The 19,058-nt window shown below is 34.8% G+C and overlaps 8 non-coding genes across 8 annotated transcripts; 5 read left to right on the top strand and 3 right to left on the bottom strand.

Moving 5' to 3' along the window:
* Positions 1-1,958: 1,958 nt before the first annotated feature.
* LOC113395385 (U1 spliceosomal RNA) lies at positions 1,959-2,120 on the top strand. Its single transcript, XR_003368654.1, has one exon. It is a non-coding gene; the product is annotated as a U1 spliceosomal RNA (small nuclear RNA).
* A 5,447-nt stretch (positions 2,121-7,567) lies between these two features.
* On the bottom strand, positions 7,568-7,686 carry LOC113395384 (5S ribosomal RNA). Its single transcript, XR_003368653.2, has one exon. It is a non-coding gene; the product is annotated as a 5S ribosomal RNA (ribosomal RNA).
* Positions 7,687-8,972: 1,286 nt separating this feature from the next.
* On the top strand, positions 8,973-9,134 carry LOC135194267 (U1 spliceosomal RNA). Its single transcript, XR_010309743.1, has one exon. It is a non-coding gene; the product is annotated as a U1 spliceosomal RNA (small nuclear RNA).
* A 1,410-nt stretch (positions 9,135-10,544) lies between these two features.
* Positions 10,545-10,663, bottom strand: LOC135194274 (5S ribosomal RNA). Its single transcript, XR_010309750.1, has one exon. It is a non-coding gene; the product is annotated as a 5S ribosomal RNA (ribosomal RNA).
* Positions 10,664-11,639: 976 nt separating this feature from the next.
* Positions 11,640-11,801, top strand: LOC135194268 (U1 spliceosomal RNA). The gene has a single exon (XR_010309744.1). It is a non-coding gene; the product is annotated as a U1 spliceosomal RNA (small nuclear RNA).
* A 1,960-nt stretch (positions 11,802-13,761) lies between these two features.
* LOC135194265 (5S ribosomal RNA) lies at positions 13,762-13,880 on the top strand. The gene has a single exon (XR_010309741.1). It is a non-coding gene; the product is annotated as a 5S ribosomal RNA (ribosomal RNA).
* A 2,202-nt stretch (positions 13,881-16,082) lies between these two features.
* On the bottom strand, positions 16,083-16,244 carry LOC135194269 (U1 spliceosomal RNA). Its single transcript, XR_010309745.1, has one exon. It is a non-coding gene; the product is annotated as a U1 spliceosomal RNA (small nuclear RNA).
* Positions 16,245-17,181: 937 nt separating this feature from the next.
* Positions 17,182-17,300, top strand: LOC135194270 (5S ribosomal RNA). Its single transcript, XR_010309746.1, has one exon. It is a non-coding gene; the product is annotated as a 5S ribosomal RNA (ribosomal RNA).
* The last annotated feature ends 1,758 nt before the right edge of the window (positions 17,301-19,058 follow it).

A 19,058-nucleotide genomic window follows, 5' to 3' on the forward strand; every position in this document is an offset into this window, starting at 1 on the left:
AGTATTTTAACTCGTCTTCCTGTCCGGTGACGCTGTAGAGGATATTAAGGCCAAAAGCAACACAGAATCCCAAAAAAATTATATAGCTTATGGCAATTTGAGAAGTGTCAATTAAAATTTAAAACTATTAAATTTAAATTAAATTGAATGACATATATAATTTTATTAATTACTTTGGCCGTAAATAGTTATATTCGTTTGTAGCATTTTGATAAGACTTCCGTAAATCAGTAAGGGTTTGAAATCTAAACTCAAAATGAGGATACTCTCTATTTGGGCAATACAGGTAACCAAAAAACTAAGTTATGTTCTAGTTGGTAATTTGAAATCTTTTTGAACTGATTTGTAGTTAAAAATCTAGATTTCAACAATTAGGAACGCTGGCAAATGGTCCACCGGACTGTAGGTGGTCACCAGTCACCACAGACTTTGGTACACGCTACCATCCATAGGATATAATAGTTGTTTCTCAGTTTTAATCGGACGGGCTCACTCATCCTTCGAACCGGAACACAGCAGTTACGAGTACTGCTGCTTGGCGGAAAAATATCTGATGAGTGGGTGGTACTAACCCCGACGGACCTGATTAAGGCCCTACCACAGGGTACAAATGGATTCTCTAAGAAACTACTCTAGACCATTAGGTAATCTTGCCATCGCGATGTAGAAATATAAATATTTCTGCGTGGCGCCATCTAGTAGTACATGGTGAAGTTACGTGCAACAACCAACTGATATTAATGTACGATAAAAGGAAAATCTTATTAATAATAAACTTTAGATGTTTAACAAGCTGTTTTATGTCCTGTAATAAACAAGCTATTATAGTTTAATGATAGAATAATTATATAGGAAGAACAAAATTATTCTTAACAACCTATTGTGAAAAGAAGATCATTTACAATTTCTCTTGGATATAGCCAATTAAAGTTATATATTTATTAACGAGTCTTATTTTATTTAAATCGTTTGCCTTCAACATTATCGGAGTACAGCGGCGTTATTTTGCAAGAATTCCTTTCGTACGTCACTCATGTAATATCGAAAATCGAGTTATGGTGATACGCTATATACTCTACTCAGACAATAAGAGGAAAAATACCAAAATACAACACTTGACAGCAAATTGACGCGATATCATTGGTCGAGAGCTCGATTAATCTATGGTTTTCACTATGGATTTGCGAAAAGAAGGTTTTGAACGTCGACGAGACTGTTATCGGTATATTGAGAGTAAAATTTAAAGTGGAAATAAGTAGTTAAGTCTAATAGTGTTCTATTATTAATGAATAAGATATATTAATCATAAACTCTTGGTGTGCACAATACAGCTGTATATAATTTGTCTTTCATCATACTTCCATTGGAATAGGCTATACATACATATATCCAATGATTGTTATAATCAATATAGCGTGTAGAATTTCACGATCGTATTCTGTAATAAGTTTCGAGTTTGTTTGTTGTTAGAATCATTCTACAGATATATGGTTATCACTCGTTATACTCGGCTGATGCGCAGCGGACCTTTTCACGTGTTATGAGCCTATGAGCCTATAGTTACACGGATCTACTCACAGTCACACACTCATCACTCAGTATTTCATTCGAATACGATTGTGCTCTTTATTTCTAGGCAAACACGGACCAATTTCCTATTGAAGTATTTTTATCTTTGGCTACAAAATATTCCTACGAAAATGCTGCGATTTGAAAATTGATTTAGTAATTTTATATACTCGTATTTGAAGGCCTTATTATTTATATTCTGCAAATATAATATCAATCTCAACGTAGCGACAATTAAAGCTCTAGTAGTACAACACGGAACCATTTCGCTGTACGTTAAGTGTTACGTTTTTGACATTCGACGATAGATGTCGCTAGTAGTCGATTAGATCGCGCTAACGAAGTTCACTGTCTGTGGACATATAAGAGCGGCCAACGGAGAGCAACGCATACTTACCTGGCGTAGGGGACACCGTGATCATGAAGGCGGTTCCCCCAGAGCGAGGCCTATCCATTGCACTGCGGATGGGTTGACCTCTGCGATTATCCCTAATGCGGATAACTCGGACGCGTAATTTTTGGTAGTGGGGACTGCGTACGCGCCGTCCCCCTTAAAAAAATATTATAATTGCATGATGCATCAATTGCAGTCGACTAGAGCGTTAAAACCCTAACAGTTATATGAATAATACTTATATTCTTAGCTCAATATTTATATGTAAATCAAATTATTCAAATTCAAATAGGCCCAAAAACACTTGAATCGTCGTGTCATTTTTGAAAAAAAATATATATAGCTACCACCGGTTCGGAATGTAGATTCTACCGAGAAGAACCGGTAAGAAACTCAGTAGTTACTGTTTTTCAACATATAAAAATAGTCATGTTAGTTAAATACAATTATATATGTATGTTATGTCTCCTGCCTGGAAGTCAACAAGCATTAACTCCACGCTTTTTTATCATCAATATAATCTTGTATCGAATAATATGCCTTCTTTACCAATGTATTTTGATTGATTTTACAATTGACTTGAATCTATGAAACGGCAAAGTTAAAAATGTCTGCGGAATTTTATTATAGAAACGGATACCTTGCCCCAAGAATGATTTATTGACTTTGCGGAGTCGGAAACTTGGCGTTATAAGCTTATCCTTACTTCTTGTGCACATACAATGATTATCACTGATTTTATCAAAGTTATCAATGCTACTGTGAATATACATAATATTGTTGTAAATATATTGTGACGCAACAGTGAATATCTGTAGCGATACCCCCAAAGCAAAATGCTGTAATCGAGCAGTATCATTCTAACCGCGTATCCTGCGGAACTGAGTCGCCCTATCAGGGACGATATATGAGTATTCCACCGAAGTTTTGAGTCTAAAGTGATTCCTAGAAAAACTGTAGTGTCGTTTATATTTAGATCACTATTGTTTACTTTAATGGTTACTGTAACTTAAAATTTTGCTTGCTTGCATTAGGTAAGGCAAAGAGTAGGCATTATGTCTTTTTAACATTTGTAACTAAATATTTTTTTGTGAAATCAATGTTGAAATCCCCACACACAATCAGAAATTGTATCCTTTCACCTATAGTTTTAAGAACATTTATAATATAGTAAACAGTTATTTACTGTTGTTGTTTACCTAGTCAATGGTACGGAACCCTTCGTGCGCGAGTCCGACTCGGACTTGTCCAGTTTTTTTTATACTGTGTATTATATTTTTTGTATTTAAAGGTAAACTGTCATTATGCATGAATACTATTTAAATGTAATAGTATTGAAAATCCAGATGCATAGAATTAATCTTATTAATCTTGTAATCATATGTATATATTATATCTTTTATCTGACTACTGAGAGTTGAATCAAAGCAAGAGCTGAGATGGCCCAGTGGTTAGAACTCGTAGTAAAATCTACGAGTTCTAACCACCGATGATTTCGGATTCAAACCCAGGGAAGCATCACTGAATTTTTATGTGCTTAATTTGTGTTTATAATTCATCTCGTGCTCGGTGGTGAAGGAAAACATCGCGAGGAAACCTGAATGTGTCTAATTTCAACGAAATTCAGACACATGTGTATTCCACCAACCCGTATTGGAGCAGCATGGTGGAATATGCTCCAAACCTTCTCCTCAAAGGGAGAGGAGGATTTAGCCCAGCGGTGGGAAATTTACAGGCTGTTAATGTAAAAAAAAAATGTCTATCACAGTTTATCAGATACTACTACAATTTTTCGATTTGACTGAAATGAATTCCGACTTAAATGTGGTTGTGTTACCTTGTTAATATGATGTTCCTGAGGACCTGTCAACTGTTCTTGTTCAGCTTGCAAGGACACCAATATGTTTGTGAGTGTGACTCCAATCTCTAAGTTGGAGTTGCATAGCTCAACAAGAAGCTAATAGCTAATAATAGCTATTCTAATATGTTCCTGTATCGTTTTTGTGCAGTCAAACTTTCCATTAACATATTCTAAAGATTAATTTCTAATTGTAGTTGCTCCAAATCAGTATTATACATTTTTTTTATATTCGGTAATTTCATGTATCTGTTTACATCTCTCTTATAGAATATATCATTTTATTGTATTAGAGAGATGTAAACGGTCTTGTCTCATTTAAATGTAGTTACATCTCTATTTATTTTTTTTAGTTTTATCGATGATATAATTTATTGTGTGCTCATATATATGGGGTTCCTTTAGTAAGAATCATCCCAGATGAGTTCAATGGTTATGCTCATTCAATGTGGCATTAAAATTATTGTTTTGCTCAACTAACTCATTATGAAATCTTGGAGTATCATTGTTTTCCTTGATTGCTTTAATGTTTTGAAATTCAACTAGTAGTTTTGAGTGGTCATTAGTTCAAAGCTTTTTCATGTTCATCACGACACACATCTCCACAATCTTTTAAAGATGATCCCGCTGACAAGTTATATCTATGCATTTTTCATAAATATTGGACATCATTAAATACATTACTCTGATCCCAATGTAAGTAGCTGAAGCCCTTGTGTTATGGAAAATCAGAAGTAACGAAGGTAACAATTGACTTTATTCCTTATGTTCTTGGAGTAGTTTGTTGCATAACTCTTTTGAAGATTATAATTTGTGCATGGTCAATTTTAATTTAGCCTCTGTTTCTTTTAAATTAGTTCTGCGTGCCCTCATTGTATTGTCCATATTAAACTGGAAAAGTGTAATTTGTTTATTGAAAGAGAGGATATCTATGTGTATGATTTTAATTATGTTGTACTTAAATAATCATTATTAATATATTTTCTTGAAAGGATTAGAATTATCGATATAGGATTTTAAATCGATTAATTACATACTTCTTATGTATATATTAATATACATAAGTATGTAAAAATTATTGCTACATAACTTTGCCTTTTATTTTTTATAGTCAATATTATATTCTATTTAGGTATAAATATATTTATATTAGTACTGATTCAAACAATATAATAAGCTCAGTTATACTGAATACAAGAACTATGGTTTAAAGAATAAACTGTGTCTGTCTGTATGTGTGTAATTATGCACAGTATAAATAATTTGAAGAACCATCTGAGGTCAATGTCAAAATCTTCAATTTTGGTTCCATCTGATTGTCAAGCAAAGTGAGACAATAACTGAGACATATGATTTGAAAACAGATATTGTTTACAATACTTATGCCTTGTTTGAGTTAATTTTTTTTAAGTTAAAGGACACAACATATATTTAAAACAAAAATACTTCCGCGATTTTCATATTAATATTGAAGTTTCAGCCGTTGAAGTTCACCAGTCGAACCGATGATACTTTTGCTTGAGGAGAGTTTTTTTAACGCGACACAAGCACATCTGAGCAATTATAATTTAAATACACTACAGTAGCTAGTAGCTTATAAATGCTTAAATCTTTATATTTTTTAACTATTTATTTTCAAATATTTCAAATACGATTTAAATTTGACATGTCACCCGCCACCCGGATCAGTGTTGCAATATATATTAGTGTTGCGTATCGATAGTCCACTATCGATAGACTATCGATAGCCCAAAACCAATAATATCGCTGCTACCAATAGTATTGCTTACAGAGAGCTAGCGATACTATCGATAGTATTGCCGTAATCAATAGTATTGCTTACGGAGAGCTATCGATAGTATTGATCAAACCGATACTATCGATAGTACTATCGATATCCTGAATAGTTTTCGAGGTCAACTATCGATAGTCAAACTATCGGCAGTTCTGCAACGCTGCCCGAATATGTGAAATAAACAACACGTTCATTAATTTTAAATTTAAATTTTATTTTTACTAAATTTTATTTGATTCGTCTTTAGTAGTATGTTTTAGGCAAATTAGTAAGAATATTTAAAAAATGTTAAGTAATTAGTGTAGATATAAGCGACTTGGTGTAAATACTGTAATTCTTATATTTTTCAAATAAAGATTATTATTATTAATAATAATTTTCTAAATATAAACAAATTTAACAATTCAATTATAAACATTAGAAGCATAACACTTACATAATATACATAGTCAAAGAAATAACTACCACAATTTTAGTAAATAAAGTACACTGAACTGTGAAGTATTTAGTCTAAATCGTATTCATCACACTGAATCCGCTGAACCGATTTAGATGACATTATGTATAATTTTTTAATTAACCCTTCGAGGAGTTGAAAGGTGTTGATGGTTTGTGTGTTATAGGTAATATTTTATGAATTTTGCGTGGATTAAGTCGGAGGTTCAGCTGGTATACTATTTTAATAAAATTATTTAAATATTTTTTAATAGATTTTAAATGACCGGGGTGTAAATAAATTCAAACTACAGACTTCAGGCTGTTGCTGAAAAAAATTGTACAGAAAAACTTAAAATCTGTGATGTTAGGTTTAGGTTTAGGTGTGTAGCAGGCTAGACCTGTTTTAAAAGCTAGGATCTTCTGGCCTGGCCTTATATCTTGCCACTAGACCTACTTGTCCGACATAAATATTATGTATAATATTACATTGTACGTACCATATTTTATTTATTAAATAACTAGCTATATACATAATAAATGTTGCATTGTATGTTAATCAATATAATTGACATTAATTGCCTAATGATATCAACTACAATTATTTTATAAGAGATTGGTAGCAAATCTCTTTTCGTAATTCTAGAATCGGAAGTGAAATTAGTTTTGAATATTAATTTAAACGATTTAATGGAAACGAAGTCAACCTATTGTCCAATTCTTTGGTTTACCAGACCACTTATATTGAGTGGTGTTATTACTCGATATGTTATAGTTTGGAATCTTTTGTTATTATGATGTTGGTGGCATTACGCCGGCTGATAATAAGTGATGATTATCACCATGGGCGCTGTAAGAAATATTAACCATACTTACATACATACATACGATCATACATACATACGAGGTACTTACTGTAAGATCTAGCCACACTCACCCTTCAAACTAAATTAACCAATACCAAGTATGGATGTAAAAAATACAATATAAGTCTTTAAGAAGCCGAAGAAGAAGAAGAACCTTGACCATAAGGGCTGAGCACGTGCCATCGTCCATCGTAAAGATTGTAAGGCTTTATAAGACTATTGGGAATTTTTGTATAAAAGATATTATTGATGTGTTAAAATAGGGTTCCCATAGAAACTTATACTTGGTGGTAGGGCTTTGTGCATGCCCGTTTGGGTAGGTACCACCCACTCATCAGATATTCTACCGCCAAACAGCAGTACTCAATATTGTTGTGTTCCGGTTTGATTGGTGAGTGAGCCAGTGTAACTACAGGCACAAGGTACGTAACATCTTAGTTCCCAATGTTGGTGGCGCATTGGTGAAGTAAGGAATGATTAATATTTTTTACAGCGCCGTTGTCTATGGGCGGTGGTTATCACTTACCATCAGGTGGCCCATTTGCTCGTCAAGCTACCCATACCATAAAAAAAATGTATCGTCCATTCAGGCTTAATTTATTTTTTTTTAATTTATACTCAAATTGAAATTTTACAATATAATGCAAAAAGGCCAACGACACGCGGTGTTCCCAGGCGGTCACCCATCCAAGTACTGAACGCGCCCGATGTTGCTTAACTTCGATGATCGGACGAGAACCGGTGTGTTCAACATGGTATGGACGTTGGCGACAATCTAATCAAAAAAACTCTGATATAATACTTTTCATTTATCATACTTATTTAAAGGTTATTATTTAAATTGTATCAGAATAATGCGTAGAGTAACAAGAGTAGTTAACAAAGAACGAATTAGGTCCGGTTTTAGGTCAAATTCTCAAGGAGTACCGCAAGGTAGCGTTTTAGGACCGTTACTTTTTCTGATCTACACACATGAAATGTCAGATACAGACATACATGACTGACAATTCTATTGAGATGATGGTTAAGTGTGAAAAATCTGTCAAATAAGTCATATTATATTAAAGATAAAAAAAGCTTGGAAATAGAATTTATTACGCTATAGCCAAGGTAATCGCATGTTTTTTTTTTTATCAAGAAGGCAGATGTGTTCGGGTCCTGTTTCTTTATATATATAACGATGCTAATTCAACTGTTTTTTTTATATTAAAGATTTTTTATAGTAAACATTGATTAATTGTGTAACTGGAAAGCTGATATCGAAGGAAATAGGACCTCATTAAAATTAAAACTATATTTTAAATGCCTGAAAATGTAATGTTAAATAATTTATGATTGATAGCACACCTTGGGAATGAAACGATCGCCTCCTGGCTATTTCTATTCATATTCAATTGTGTAAATAATAAAATAGATAAAAAAAGACCCGCTGAGTTTCTTTCGCCGGTTCTTCTCAGGTCAGGATGTTTTCTTTTCAGAACAGGTGGTAGTGTTTCGTTTGACTATCAATAAGTAAGTGTAATGCTTCTATATTGAATAATGGAATTTGAGTTTGCGTGTGAATGCGTAACGGCAAACGATACGCGGTATTTCCAGACGGTTACCAACCTCAAAAGTACTGAAAGCGTCAGATGTTTCTTAACTTTGGTGATCGAACAAGAACTTGACATGGTTTGGACGTGGCGAGAGTTTTATTAAAACACATAGATAAAAAACATTCAACTTTGTATTCATATTTAAGCATATGCACACGGAAGCTCACGAGTCTTGACATAGTTAAAGTTGATATCGAGAAGAAGACAGGCGTCCAGAAAGGTGAAATGTAGATATAATATCCATTCCGAATACATTATATTCGATAAAATAATACATACATTGTTTACGTCAAACTCAATAAAATTCGTGAAATAGACAACGTCCGTTGTGACTTGCTATTAATAAAACCGTGTTACGCTTACGACATTGAGAGGAGAGATGTCGCTAGTAGTACATTAGATCGCGCTAACGAAGTTCGCTGTCCGTGGATATATAAGGGCGGCCGACGAGGAGCAACGCATACTTACCTGGCGTAGGGGACACCGTGATCATGAAGGCGGTTCCCCCAGAGCGAGGCCTATCCATTGCACTGCGGATGGGTTGACCTCTGCGATTATCCCTAATGCGGATAACTCGGACGCGTAATTTTTGGTAGTGGGGACTGCGTACGCGCCGTCCCCCTTATAATATGAAATAAATAAATAGACTAATACTTACAGTTTTTAGAGGAATAGAACCTCAGCAGTTTTAGTCCGATTCTGTAATATCTACGAAAATATTCGTTTAAGTTACATGCTGTAAAGGGCCATATTAATGTATATGAAATGCACAATGTATTTAAGGTACTTAATTGGATAATTGCTTAGAAAATAACCCATTATTTCTCGTAAAAAGTAGAGGATATAAAAAGAATTGGTGTAGAGATAGACGTATACCATTGCGGAGTTTTTTGAAGACCTTTTTAAGGTGTACAATACTGTAGTATATTATTTTGACCTATCTCGTAGGGTTCAGCCGGTGTCTGCAATGTTTTGCAAAAAAATGTGTTTATTTACGATCGAATTATTTTACAGATCTAAGCATACATAGGGACAGCGGTAAGCGACTTTGTTATATACTACGTAATGAAGTATTAAATCATAACAGACATCTGGTGCGTGGCTTAGTCAGTCTTTTATTTTAATTGAGTTAGTAGTTGATCTGGTGCCATTCTTTTATGCCCTTTATTACAAATATGCCACCTAGGGACGGGGTAATATTTCTTGCAACTTTGTCAATTTCAGGCCATTTGGGACACTCGGTTTAGTAAACAGGATCCATGCTATCAGTTTTACAATAGAACCATTCCAAGTGTGATCTGAATTCAGATTTTTTTTACATTGACGTGAGTTGTGGTCCTAGGCACAATATCTGCAACACATTTCAGCACGTCTGTGCATTTTGACCGCATCACCTGGATGAGGAGTCTTTGGGAGCTTTGCTTAATTGTTTTGTCGTGTAGGATTAACCATAATTCTATCGTTTAATTGGGTATCACCGACCAATAATAATTCAGGTTAAAGCCATAGTAGTTAATTTATCTTTGACTAGCGACCCCCCAGGTTTCTCGCTTGTGCATATTTTTAATCAAGAAAATTAGAAGTGCGCTTATATATTTATTCATTAGCTTATAATATAAGTGGATACATTATAAATGAGGAATTTGAATAATATCCCAAATGGTTTGATTCGTAACTTTATTGTGAAACGGATTTGATTTTGTCCACGGCTTATTGGTTAAAATTGTACTTTTTCAGCCAGTTTTAGCCAGTGTTCCTATCCCAAAGTTTATTGTGATTATTGCAGGATTCGAGATTCCGAACAGCATTGTCTGCTAAAGTCAGGAATAAGTTCTATTTTTATAAGAATAGTTTTCATATTATTGCTGTATTGATCGTAGATAATTATAAAATAAAGTTCATCGTGATGAGACTAATACTGTATTCATGTAAAAATTGAAATTTGACACGAAATAGCAAAAGCCAACACTGTTCCAAATCCCAGCTTTTAAGACTCAGTTGTTTTGACTAAGTAGACAAAATTGATAAAAAAGGCCAACGGCACGCGGTGTTCCCAGGCGGTCACCCATCCAAGTACTGAACGCGCCCGATGTTGCTTAACTTCGGTGATCGGACGAGAACCGGTGTGTTCAACATGGTATGGACGTTGGCTACGAATCACCGAAAAAATAGAAACGAAAACAGTTAATTCAGTCGCGTCGTTAATAATAATTGACAACGTTTTGTCATCACTTATTATTACGCGAAAATATTTTTTTTATACATACCCGGTGATTGTGAGACTTTGCAAAGTCAAAGTCAATATAGAGATGGGGTCCAGAAATCGGTAATAATAATAAATAAAAGGTGTGAGCACCAAGTGACTCAGTGGAATAGTTGAGGTGTAACAAGTCATACAGCCACTAAGTCAGATGAGCTACAATTGGAATGTCTGCAACATCCACCGTACTTCCCGGGCCTTTCTCCAACAGATTACCATTTTTCCGAAATTTGGATAACTTCTTACAAGGAAAAAATTCAATTTCGATGCGGCAGTCCAAACCACCTTCAAAGAGTTCATTGTTTTTCGCCCCCATGGATTTTTTAATAAAGGGATCAATGAACTACCTATGAGATGGCAAAAGTGCATAGGTAACAACGGTACAAAAAAAATTGACTTTATATTCCTCCCGTACCAAACGCCAATTTCATATGTAAGGGCCTAATATTACATTTCTGTTAATATACACCCTTGCCTTTGTTTATTAGTATATAAATTTAAAACAAGTTATATAATATTACCTTTATACTCATAATCTAATTATTTTGCAAATACGAAATAACAAACGCAGATCACTTAAATTGCACGGAAGTGTACTGTAGTCGAATGACAAGTGAGAGTCCAATAGACGACAAGCATCTACCGATGGACCAATCACGAGCAATCTTGGCGCCTCCGGCTCCTTCATCCCTTTAAAGAGACCTGAAAATGTTCTTTTGCGCAGGTCGAGGTTGTGAGCTAAGATTATACATCAAGAATTGTTATGTTGCGATATTGAGACGATAGATGTCGCTAGTAGTCGATTAGATCGCGCTAACGAAGTTCACTGTCCGTGGATATATAAGGGCGGCCGACGAGGAGCAACGCATACTTACCTGGCGTAGGGGACACCGTGATCATGAAGGCGGTTCCCCCAGAGCGAGGCCTATCCATTGCACTGCGGATGGGTTGACCTCTGCGATTATCCCTAATGCGGATAACTCGGACGCGTAATTTTTGGTAGTGGGGACTGCGTACGCGCCGTCCCCCTTAAAATGGCAATTATTAATATTTTCGTACACTAAACAGGGATTAATCACTGGTATTTTTGATTAAAGATGGGCTTAACTGTTTAAAATTATATACGACCTTAATCGGTAATTTTATTTCATAAGTCACTTTTAATAACTGCTTTTTTACGTAAATGTTTTTTTTTTCGTTGAAAACCTTTAACATATACACATACCTACGTTTGTTCGTTTAACTACTTTTACGGTGATTAAGCGGCTGTACGTCTTAACACCTTTGCATTGTGCAGTGTTGCATATCGATAGACTATCGATAGTCAAGGTGTTAGAAATAGTATCGATAGCTCCCTATGAGCAATACTATCGATAGTATTACTTTTAAACTAAACTATCGATAGTCCAAAACTATCGATAGTATCAATAGTATCGCTGCTACCAATAGTATTGCTCACGGAGAGCTATCGATACTATCGATAGTATTGATCAAAACGGTACTATCGATAGTTCTATCGATAGTCAAACTATTGATAGTTCTGCAACGCTGCTTTGCATTTTCAAAAGAAAACACTGTAGTCTAAAGGCTTGTTTTGTTCTCTAGGCTTTTTCACGCCAAAGCATTCAAAATACGATAACATTACTCATGAAATATTGGCTCTATTACTCTTTAACTTTACAGATTTCGATCTAATATTCGTTTCATCTCTTTCTCACATATCGTTTAATGTAAAGTTGAACAAAGACAGGGCGACATCATCAACACTGACATCCGTTACACGACAGATGTCATAAAATTCGGATATCGCCCATGCCAAAATTAGTCTATAACAAAAAAAATATGATTTTTCTTACAGTCTACAACAATTTCAATGAACTTTGCTTCGTACTTTGCAGACTTAGGAATGTCTGAATAATATTATATATCTGCATTACTTTAGTGATGTATTTCAATTTGTAAAAAATATAGATTTTATTAATAAAATCATATTCAGGCGTACTTAAGGTTCTTTGATTTTATATACATATAATATTATTTAAACACTTATATTTACTTCTAAAAATAAATCGTTTTCTATTTACATATCTCTGTTAGCATTTAAAAATATAATTTTCCATTTTCACGCACTTTAGAATTGTACTAATCGAAATTTATTTATTTATTTCAGTGTCACCAAATCGAGCAACTTAACCAAATTTTAAATTATTGATACATTGTTAATGCAATAGTTATTACCCATAGTTATTATATACCAAATTTAAACGCGGGCAGGTCCGCATTTAAATTTGGTATTGTTGCGTGCACAGCGTCCTTTCTCGAAATCTTTGTAGCATTTGATACGTCGAATTCCATCGCGTTGGGATAGAAAGCAATAAACTTTTTACATGCGCGACATTTTGCACTGTGATCTGATATTTAAGAAGCCTTTCATTGGTTATCACGCCCCTCTTAAAATGTACCACCGGCCATGTTTTTTGTATTTTCCAATTGTCCTCGATATAAAATCACCGTTGTTAGCTATTGCACAATTATATTTAACTTATGCCTAAGTCTGAATTTGTTTAGGAGCTTGTATTAGTGGAACAACACCAGAAGCGGGATCGAGCGGTATTTTAAGCGGATATTTTAATTTAATACTTGTATATATTCTTGTATTTTTTTCAAAAAATACTTGAATTTATTCCTTCTAACAGTATATATACCTACACGTATATAAAATGAACGATTTAATCCATTAAAAATATTAAAAAGATTATATAACTGAAGTGTCTTCAAATGACCGGTAGATTATTAGATTTTATATCGGAATAGTAGATTTTTGGAGAAAAATTATAATTAAAGAAAATCACTAAATAAATCTGGAGTACATCCAGACCCAGATTTAGTGATATTAATTGATAACGAATACAAATGCTTGTAAATGAAACATATCAGACGAGATGGAGTAAATAAATGTTTTGTATTCGTGTTTTTTGGATGTACTGTCGCCAACGTCCATACCATGTTGAACACACCGGTTCTCGTCCGATCACCGAAGTTAAGCAACATCGGGCGCGTTCAGTACTTGGATGGGTGACCGCCTGGGAACACCGCGTGCCGTTGGCCTTTTTTATCAATTTTGTCTACTTAGTCAAAACGACTGAGTCTTAAAAGCTGGGATTTGGAACAGTGTTGGCTTTTGCTATTATGTACATGCAAAATGAAAAAAAAAAAAAAATATCCCGCTGAGTTTCTTTCGCCGGTTCTTCTCAGGTCCGAGGTGCTAAATTCCGAACCGGTGGTAGATTTTTGACAATCAATAAGCAAGTGTAAACACTTCTATATTGAATAAAGATTTTTGATTTGATTTGATTATTTCGTGTCAAATTTCAATTTTTACATGAATACAGTATTAGTCTCATCGCGATGAACTTTATTTTATATAATTGTCTACGGTCAATACAGCAATAATATGAAAACTATTCTTATAAAAATAGAACTTATCCCTAAATTTAACAGACAATGCTGTTCGGAATCTCGAATCCTGCAATAATCACAATAAACTTTGGGATAGGAACACTGGCTAAAACTGGCTGAAAAAATACAATTTTAACCAATAAGCCGTGGACAAAATCAAATCTGTTTCACAATAAAGTTACGAATCAAACCATTTGGGATATTATTCAAATTCCTCATTTATAATGTATCCACTTATATTATAAGCTAATGAATAAATATATAAACGAACTTCTAATTTTCTTGATTAATAATATGCACAAGCGCGAAGCCTGGGGGGTCGCTAGTCAAAGATAAATTAACTACTATGGCTTTAACCTGAATTATTATTGGTCGGTGATACCCAATTAAACGATAGAATTATGGTTAATCCTACACGACAAAACAATTAAGCAAAGCTCCCAAAGACTCCTCGTCCAGGTGATGCGGTCAAAATGCACAGACCTGCTGAAATGAGTTGCGGATATTGTGCCTAGGACCATAACACACGTCAATGTAAAAAAAATCTGAATTTAGATCACACTTGGAATGTGTCTATTGTAAAACTGATAACACGGATCCTGTTTACTAAACCGAGTGTCCCAAGTGGCCTGAAATTGACAAAGTTGCAAGAAATGTTACCCCCGTCCCTAGGTGGCATATTTGTAATAAAGGACATAAAAGAATGGCACCAGATCAACTACTAACTCAATTAAAATAAATGACTGATTAAGCCACGCACCAGGTGTCTGTTGTGAGTAAGTAAACACATTTTATTGGAAAACATTGCAGACTCTGGCTGAACCCTACGACATAGATCAAAATAATGCACTACAGTATTGTACACCTTAAAAAGGTCTTCAAAAAACTCCGCAATGGTATACATCTATCTCTACACCAATTCTTTTTATATCCTCTACTTTTTACGAGAAATAATGGCTTATTTTCGAAGCAATTATCCTAAAATACATTGTGCATTTCATATAGATTAATATGGCTCTTTACAGCATGTAACTTAAACGAATATTTTCGTAGATATTACAGATTTAAAACGCAGGGGCATAGCGGTTTGTATTGTCTAACGGCTGAATTACTGTGTACGTTGTAAGACATTCTGTAGTATATTTTTAGTATCAGCATTGCAGCCGTGCAAAGCAGGGGCGGGTCGCTAGTATAATATAAATTAATATGTTATTTTGTGTAAATAACGTCATTTCTTTTGGATGAATGGGATATGAACGTAACAAAAAATAAAAGACCGAGCAGGAGAAAGTTATTGTTAGTGGATATAATTAACTTTTATGAATTATCGTACCTGCCATCTGTACGTATATTCTAGAAGGTTACTTGCATACTAAAAGCGATATAGCAGCTGTTGTGTGGCGGCAAGGCGTAGGAAGACTTTCAATTTCAGGTGGGTAGATTCGATTATTATCCTCTCCAAAATATTTGCTGGAGATAAACCAAGTATCTAGCTAAGGCTTAGTGTTCCCGATTCAAAAACGTATTTACGAATCTGAGATACTCTTAATTTCCATCAAGGCGGTTAACAAAGCAGGATGTGAATAATCCCCAAGTTATATTAAAACTTCTAAATCGAGCGGTAGTCCTCTACTTGAAAACCTAACGAGTGTAGTGTGTGTCTAACCTAATCTCATTTACGATTGCTAAATCTTATTTTAAGAGTCAAAAAAGTCCCTCTTACGTAAAACCTTTCATTGAACTATCGATTCTAGGACCTAGGTGCTATTAAAGGAATCGGACTAAAACTGCTGAGGTTCTAATCCTCTAAAAACGGTAAGTATTAGTCTATTTATTTAATCCATGTTATGAGGGGGACGGCGCGTACGCAGTCCCCACTACCAAAAATTACGCGTCCGAGTTATCCGCATTAGGGATAATCGCAGAGGTCAACCCATCCGCAGTGCAATGGATAGGCCTCGCTCTGGGGGAACCGCCTTCATGATCACGGTGTCCCCTACGCCAGGTAAGTATGCGTTCCTCCTCGTCGGCCGCCCTTATATATCCACGGACAGCGAACTTCGTTAGCGCGATCTAATGTACTACTAGCGACATCTCTCCCCTCAATGTCGTAAGCGTAACACGGTTTTATTAATAGCAAGTCACAACGGACGTTGTCTATTTCACGAACTTTATTGAGTTTGACGTAAACAATGTATGTATTATTTTATCGAATATAATGTATTCTGAATGGATATTATATCTACATTTCACCTTTCTGGACGCCTGTCTTCTTCTCGATATCAACTTTAACTATGTCAAGACTCGTGAGCTTCCGTGTGCATATGCTTAAATATGAATACAAAGTTGAACGTTTTTTATCTATGTGTTTTAATAAAACTCTCGGCACGTTCAAACCATGTCAAGTTCTTGTTCGATCACCAAAGTTAAGAAACATCTGACGCTTTCAGTACTTTTGAGGTTGGTAACCGTCTGGAAATACCGCGTATCGTTGGCCGTTACGCATTCAAACTCAAACTCAAACTCAAATTCCTTTATTCAATATAGAAGCATTACACTTACTTATTGATATTCAAACGGAACACTACCACCTGTTCTAAAAAGAAAACACCCTGACCTGAGAAGAACCGGCGAAAGAAACTCAGCGGGTCTTTTTTTTATCTATTTTATTATTGAATATGAATAGAAATAGCCAGGAGGCGATCGTTTCATTCCCAAGGTGTGGTATCAATCATAAATTATTTAACATTACATTTTCAGGCATTAAAAATATAGTTTTAATTTTAATGAGGTGCTATTTCCTTCGATATCAGCTTTCCAGTTACACAATTTATCAATATTTACTATAAAAAAACTATATATGCATTATTCTGATACAATTTAAATAATAACCTTTAAATAAGTATGATAAATGAAAAGTATTATATCAGAGTTATTTGATTAGATTATCGCCAACGTCCATACCATGTTGAACACACCGGTTCTCGTCCGATCACCGAAGTTAAGCAACATCGGGCGCGTTCAGTACTTGGATGGGTGACCGCCTGGGAACACCGCGTGTCGTTGGCCCTTTTTATCAATTTTGATTTTTCAATTCCTGGGTCAAAACTATTGAAATTTGGAATAGGTTAAATTTACAACGTAATCAACTGCTAAGAACTGATTTAAGAACAATTAAATTCTATATAATGGACGTACGTGATTCTTAGATGGACGAGATGGACTTCAAAGCCGAGACGAGATGGAATTCAAATTCGAGATGGACAACTAACTCAGTATGAAAGCAAGCGGTATAAGTCAAGCGAGAAATGTTTAATAAAATAAACTAAACAATTATAATCTAATTTTAGGATTTTTTTCCTTTCTATGAGTACGAATATACGTGCCACACACACTAAGAAGTTTTGTAAGCACGTCGATATGTCCTGTAGAAATATATACCGACGATGTCCCTGAGGGTGGGTTGCCTGAATTTATTCAAAATTAAAAGTAGATACAGTTGAACATAATTATAATTTAATTGCATAATTCTATAATATCAGATACATCATCATCTTAATTTAAAGTTTTATTTGTTTCAAGTTCCGGTTCACACCAAAAGTATCCGATTTTTTGTATCTATTGTGTTTGTGTAATTATCTCTTCTGTACATAAAAGTAAAAAAAAGATTAAAATTGTATGCTATTCTTTGCTGGTTGATTGACAAAATATGAAATAAAATCCATTTGTCAAATGTAGAGCTTTTCTCTAAGAAAATACACTCGAACCTGCAGTATACGATCGTAAAATCAAAAGTCAGAAATCAGGTGTCGTTGATTATAATAATTATGTTGTTTAAAGATTACAAGCATCAAAGTAGTGTATCATCGTGAATTAATTTTCTAAGCTTCATAGAGCCGAGATGGCCCAGTGGTTAGAACGCGTGCATCTTAACCGATGATTTCGGGTTCAAACCCAGGCAGGCACCACTGAATTTTCATGTGCTTAATTTGTGTTTATAATTCATCTCGTGCTCGGCGGTGAAGGAAAACATCGTGAGGAAACCTGCATGTGTCTAATTTCAACGAAATTCTGCCACATGTGTATTCCACCAACCCGCATTGGAGCAGCGTGGTGGAATATGCTCCATACCTTCTCCTCAACGGGAGAGGAGGCCTTAGCCCAGCAGTGGGAAATTTACAGGCTGATTATGTTATGATTATGTAGTCATAAAAAAGTAGTCAAGTTTTCAAGTTTAAGAATTGATTTTATTAATTATATATTTCCATCTAAAAAATATATGTATGTATATATAATAGATCTCTAAAGCTTTTCCTCTAAGCAACCTTTGAGCAAGAGTACTGATATTACCATAAAGTTTAATTATAATTGTACGATTGAGAGTGAGAGATTTATATGTGTATATAGGCGGATGTTGAAATGGGCCACCTGATGGTACGTGGTCAGCACCGCCCATAGACAAGGGCACCGTAAAAAATATTAATGAATCCTTACATCGTCAATGTGCCACCAATCTTGGGAACTAATATATTAAGTCCCTTGTGCCTGTAGTTTCACTGTTTCACTCACCCTTCAAAGCGGTACACAACAATACTGGGTGGTAGATTATCTGATGAGTGGGTGGTACCTACCTGGCCAGTCACATATATTCTACCGCCAGTAACAATACTTACTATTGTCATGTTCCGGTTTGACGAGGGAGTGTGCCAGTGTAACTACATTTACAAGGGATGTAACAGCTTAGTTTCCACGGTTAGTTGATTACTGACACAAGTGGAGCATCGCGTCTATGGTAACGAGGTAGCCATTTTGATTTCGTTTATGAAG

This window comes from Vanessa tameamea, chromosome 28, assembly GCF_037043105.1.
Source record: "Vanessa tameamea isolate UH-Manoa-2023 chromosome 28, ilVanTame1 primary haplotype, whole genome shotgun sequence".
NCBI classification, from domain to species: domain Eukaryota; kingdom Metazoa; phylum Arthropoda; class Insecta; order Lepidoptera; family Nymphalidae; genus Vanessa; species Vanessa tameamea.